The 6,143-nt window shown below is 33.5% G+C and overlaps 1 long non-coding RNA gene across 1 annotated transcript; it reads right to left on the reverse strand.

Annotated features, from left to right (window-relative positions):
• Positions 1-1,096: 1,096 nt before the first annotated feature.
• On the reverse strand, positions 1,097-3,430 carry LOC140892274 (uncharacterized). Its single transcript, XR_012152771.1, has 4 exons — positions 3,331-3,430; positions 1,807-2,099; positions 1,674-1,733; positions 1,097-1,372 (listed from the first exon to the last, which is right to left on the reverse strand). It is a non-coding gene; the product is annotated as an uncharacterized lncRNA (long non-coding RNA).
• Positions 3,431-6,143: the final 2,713 nt, after the last annotated feature.

Here is a 6,143-nt window from a genome sequence, read left to right on the forward strand (position 1 = left end):
AAAAGTTTTAAACTTATTATTGTTTAAATCTTTCATCCTCAATCATAAACCCAAAAAAATACAACTACTGGGGTCTCGCTATTCAATCATATACATACATTCCTTCATTTTAATTTACTACTTTTATTTATAAATTTTAGTATTTTACACATACATATTTACCTAAATACATATTTAAAGTAATAATTTTTATTCATGTAGTTAGTTAATTTACAAACTTTTTCAAGTTAAAAATTCGTAATTTTGATAATAAAAATAATATTTTAACTAAATGTTAATTAAAATAATTTAAATTTGATATAGAGTATTATGTTATATTTTAAAATTTAGTTAAAAAAATTACTTAAATGAAAAGGACATGTTACTAAGTATAGTAGCATGCACATATAACAAAAAACACTACACACTTCAAATTACAAGTTAAAAAAATCACATTGAATTGTTTATAGAATAATTTTAAATTATATAACTAAATAAATAATTATGATAATAATTTTATTAATATAATTTAATTAATCATATACCATTTTTTTAATAATTTAGTCAATTTTATTCTCATAAATAATTTTAATAAAATTTTAAAAATTTTAAAACAAAAAATATGAAGATAACGTAAGTTTCAATTGTGAACAAAATTTTACAAAAAAAAAATTGTGTTTTTTTAAAAAAGAAAGTATTAAAAAAAAGAAAAAGAAAAAAGAAAAGAGAATGCATTTCCGTGTGCACTTCCCCAAAAAATTTCAGAAAGTATAATTTTGAACATGGTTCATATCTTTTTTTAAAAAAAAAATTTGAACCATCAATTTTGAACCTCCATCGAAGATGCTCTAATACAAAAAAAATTCAAAACTTTTATTAAAAAATATATATATATCACAATAAAAGTAAAAAAATAATAATAATTCTCCAGGCACGCGGGCCAACCCAGGCCCACAACAGGCTAACCCACGCAAGTCGCGGGCCTAGCGGGTCAGCCCACTTAAATTGTGTGACCCGGCGGACCGACCCGGCGAGCCTCCACATTAACGGCTCCAGTTAGTGCACGCACCGCAGAAACAGAAAGGAAACAAAGACCAATATAGCACCCAATAATTTTCCTGCCTAAGATAAAGCACTCGCCAGCTGATTCAAATATCTAAATTTTACTCAAGGCGTCAATGATCTATCATAAAGTATCTAGAACTCACATCCACAGAGGCGAGCCTTCCCGTGGTTCAAGTATTAATTATGCCATTCATATGGTGGCAAAAAGTTCAAATACATGCACTTAATTCATAACTAAACAGCAAAATACAAATGCTCCGAGTATGATAAAATGTTCTCCAACCCCAAAATCATTACGAAATTCAGTTCACTGGCATCCAGCTCTTCCCTAAATCACAATTAAACAAAACAAAAATTGTCATGAGAAACTTAACCTATGGATTCTAAAAACACGCAACTTATTCTGGTGCATAAAATTTCAGTCGCATAAAAATCAACATGGCAAATTTACAGGCGACACCGAGCAAATCAAGATACACAGAGAGAAAACCAGAAAGTTCTGTGTATGAAAGAGGATGTTTAAAGTTATTTCAGTACTTAGAGGCCTATGTTCTAATCATTGCTATTTCAATTTAGCAACACATAAAATGGAAGAAATCAGAAACTGGAATCTATTAGTGATTTAGTACCTTCGGTTTCTAGCATCCTCTCCAAAGCCTGCAGATGAAACATCTTCGTTGCTTGGCCAACTGCAAAAATTAAAAGAAGAAAAAAAAGTTAAAATTATTTCAACAAAAGTATAAAAATTAAAATCTAATCTACCAGATATGCTCTGAAATCATCCTCCATCCTTCTGGCACTCTCCATCAATTGCACATCAATTTCACGCTGCTGATCCAAAAGAGAGACATCTGTTTCTGAAGTTTCTCTCTAGACTCATTGTTCTCCAAAATTGATTCAAGCGACTCATGTTGTTTGTCTGTCTTAACCCCAAAAGGCTTATCAAAAGAGATCACGTTATCAAAGCTAAAACAGATTGCGCTCCCAACAAAGGTAGTGCCAGCCACCGTAAGACCATATACAGCCGGGGATATGTTCATCAGCCGGTCTTTGAGCTGCGGAGACAAAAGAACTACTAGAAGTGGTCTCTATGAAATCAAGATAAAATTAGAACAAAACACAGGGATTATCTAACAGAGGAAAAACAGACCAAACGTGACTGCATTTTCAATAGATCCACAAATCAACGAAACGTTCAAGGGTTTTAGCATTAGATTGACAAAAGAACTACTAGAAGTGGTCTCTATGAAATCAAGATAAAATTAGAACAAAACACGGGGATTATCTAACAGAGGATTGACAAAAAAGAAAGCAAAAAACAGACCAAACGTGACTGCATTTTCAATAGATCCACAAATTAACGAAACGTTCAAGGGTTTTAGCATTAGTGTTAGGATCAACCCAAGCCCAATATCAAGTTTGTTTATACTAGAAGGCATAAAAAGCACATTTAGTTAACACATGGGATAGGGGAAATATAAAAGTCAGAATGAGGAAAGCGTTGGGTAGTTAGTTATCAAATATTTTCCATTGTACTACTAGCTTGGCTAGGGGGTTACAGATTCCAAAATCTGGGAGTTCTTTGTTCTTCCGAATTATTTTATCTAATACAATCTTTCATTATCGCTCCATCTCTTTTCTTTATTGTTATTGTTGAAATCCAGAGTACCAGCCTAACAATTAGATTGACAAAAAAACTACTAGAAGCGGTTTCTATGAAATCAAGATAAAATTAGAACATAACACGGGGATTATCTAACAGAGGATATTGACAAAAGAACTACTAGAAGTGGTCTCTATGAAATCAAGATAAAATTAGAACATAACACGGGGATTATCTAACAGAGGGTTGACAAAAAAGAAAGCAAAAAACAGACCAAATTTTCAATAGATCCACAAAATGTTCAAGGGTTTTAGCATTAGATTGACAAACGAACTACTAGAAGTGGTCTATGAATAAAATTAGAACAAAACACAATCAAGATAAAATTAGAACAAAACACAGGGAATTGTCTAACAGAGGATTGACAAAAAAGAAAGCAAAAAACAAACCAAACGTGACTGCATTTTCAAGGGTTTTAGCATTAGATTGACAAAAGAACTACTAGAAGTGGTCTCTATGAAATCAAGATAAAATTAGAACAAAACACGGATTATCTAACAGAGGATTGACAAAAAAGAAATCAAAAAACAGACTGCATTTTCAGATCCACAAATTAAGGATCAGTAGGGTAGGGTTTTATCATTAGATTGACAAAAGAAAAAAAAACAGCAAAGAGTTTTTACCAATCTGAAACGTGACATCTTCAATGGAGCTAGTGGATCAGGAACTGCCGCTATTAGGAATGCCGATCACTATCTGACGATTAGTAGCTCTAGGGCTTTAGCGCTCAGTTTTTACCCTAAAATTAAATACCTTAAATGTTTATATTTCCTATGGCATTGTTTGATTTGATAAATTATTAATCTATGTATAACTTATCCCAATTAATTTTGCCTTATTTTTGTCATATTATTTATCTATTTATTAATTAATAATTTTACATCAATTAAATCAAATAAATTATAATCTATCCATCAAATCAAATAATTTATTAACTATTTTTTCTAATTATTTTTAATTTACATTATATTACTTATCTATGGATTACTTATCCTATCACTCAAACCAAACGGTGTCATAATGTAGTGTCAAACCTTGTAGGGTTGTAGACGCCTACGCAACCGTCATCTCTCACATACGGGCGACGACGACTCTCAGTGCTAGGCCAATTCCCCTTTTTTGATTGTGGATGTGGATTGTTGACATACATCCTTGACTCTGTGACTCTCTATGGCAAATATTGGAAATGGAATCATTTCATATTAATTCATGTAATAAAATCCTATCAGAGATGAGATAATTATATTGGCAGAAAATGGATCCAGTGGATCTACTGTATGCAGTCTCACATACATACATATTCTAATAGCAGTGGAGCAATAAGAAGTTTCAACAGGATCATGATTTGACTGATGTTAAATATTCGCAGCAGGTATCATACATACTAACTCACAATTGTTGTATCATGATTTGACTGATGTTAAATTTTCGCAGCAGGTATCATACATACTAACTCACAATTGTTGTATATAATATAATCACTTTATTTATTTTAACCATAAATTCCACGAAAGCTTCTCTTCTATGTCCATTATTCAATGAACTCAATTTCAATAAAAAAGCCAGAACAATCCCAATCATAATGGTTATATGCAAATGCTGATGAACATGAAGACACAAGTATTTACTAGCAATGTATGTATAACAAAATCACAACCTCAAATAAACAAGAAGAAGAAGAGGAAATATAAGCATTTAAGGTATTTAGACGCGGTAGCAGGGTAATCGGAGATCACACCATTAACACGCATATAAGAAACATATTGGTTAGTCTCCACATATGCATCAGAGAAGAAGTCCCATGGCTGAGATACAAACTCGTTTCGGAACAATCGAACTTAGACGGGTAGATCAAAAGCCTGCAATGTTGGAACAACATTTGTTTCACCCACGAGGAAGGCCAGATCAGTTGGAAAGACAGATCTTTTACTAATGACCACAGAGCTAGCAAATTTCTTTATCTCCAAAATGGTTGAGTTAAAATCTCGCGAACGTCCTCTTCAACTTGGTAAACAAGTTCATAATCACTGCTGCTATTGAACTTCTTCAGCACTGGACTATCGCTAGCTTGTATCATAATCCTCTTTCCTGTCTGATTCCTGTAACCAGATTTGCTCAAAGTATCCAAAACTGCATCGGTTACACTTAGTCCATGGTTCTGAGCTAGATATGCAGCATTCTGCTGGAAGGTACAAAAATGAAATGCCTTCTTTCTCAGAATTATTGTCAAAATAGAAAAGTTTTGTACTTAAGAGTGGAGAGTCGGGGTGAAATATTAAATAAGAGAATAGTAAAAACAAATGACATCATTCAACCCCTCCAAATAAGTCAAGTTATAAACTGTTGGGATCGGTTCAGAGGGTAGAGGGGGGTGAATACACTCTGAAACTTATTTTCTTTCTTTTCAAAATGATCAAGTGAAGTTTAGTTCACTTAATCTGTTTTCTCAACTTCCAAAACGGTTTGAACAACTTAAATAGTGCGAAAATAGTTCAGAGGTTTTAGTGATGCAAAGTACCACGATGTATGAGCAATATATAAGATAAATATGCAATAAAGACTAAGGCACGATTTATGGAAGTTCGAAGGCTTAATCCTTCTACGTCTCCCCTTCTTCCACTTAGGAAGGAATTCACTAGAAGACTTTGGTTATTACAACGTCTTGCAATACACCCACTTCAGACTTAGGACTTATCCAATGCCTAATCCGAAACTCCTAGATTTACACAGATAAGATTCTCAGTTCTTATCAGACTGGTGGAAGCTTTCAGAGTAGCTTCAAGTCTCTTCAATAATGAATACAGTCCGGTTGAGCTTCTCAAACTGCAGAGCGGTCGAGAGGCTTGGAAACCCTAGGATGATCCTTGAAGATCAGATATGTAAACTGTAGGCGAGGGTTTATTTGAGCAGCAAGTGAATGATCTTGTAAGTGTGCTCAAGTATTGCTTCAGTATATCAGATGAGGACTTCTGATAGTATTCAAGTGATTGAGTTGATTGAGATTTTTCGTGTTTCTTGTCTTCTTTTCACTTCTTGAGCAATCTTCCCTTTATATAGGTCAATCATCAACGTCTTTATTTTGAACGTTCTGATGCTGCATTGAATGCACATTTAATGCTTCATAAATGCATTGATGATTCTGCATGAAGATCGTACACTTCTTTAAATGCAGACAACTTCCAGGGTCCAAAACTGGTATAAACGGTCGAATGCTTTATCTGTAGCCATTTTGCGTTTTTGCCATTTTAGTGCAACCTGTTTCTCGATGCAAGAGTCAACAGATCTTCTGATACGTCGGTTCAGCTTTTGATGAAAGATCTTGCAATGAACGTCTTGTCTCAAGTATTTGTCTTGAGATATCTTGATAAGCAGTTGGCATTCTACCGGTAGATAGATTTATCCTCTGCTGGTTTGAATAACCAGTCGATAGGCTTGT

Source organism: Henckelia pumila, chromosome 3 (genome assembly GCF_033568475.1).
Source record: "Henckelia pumila isolate YLH828 chromosome 3, ASM3356847v2, whole genome shotgun sequence".
Lineage (NCBI taxonomy): Eukaryota > Viridiplantae > Streptophyta > Magnoliopsida > Lamiales > Gesneriaceae > Henckelia > Henckelia pumila.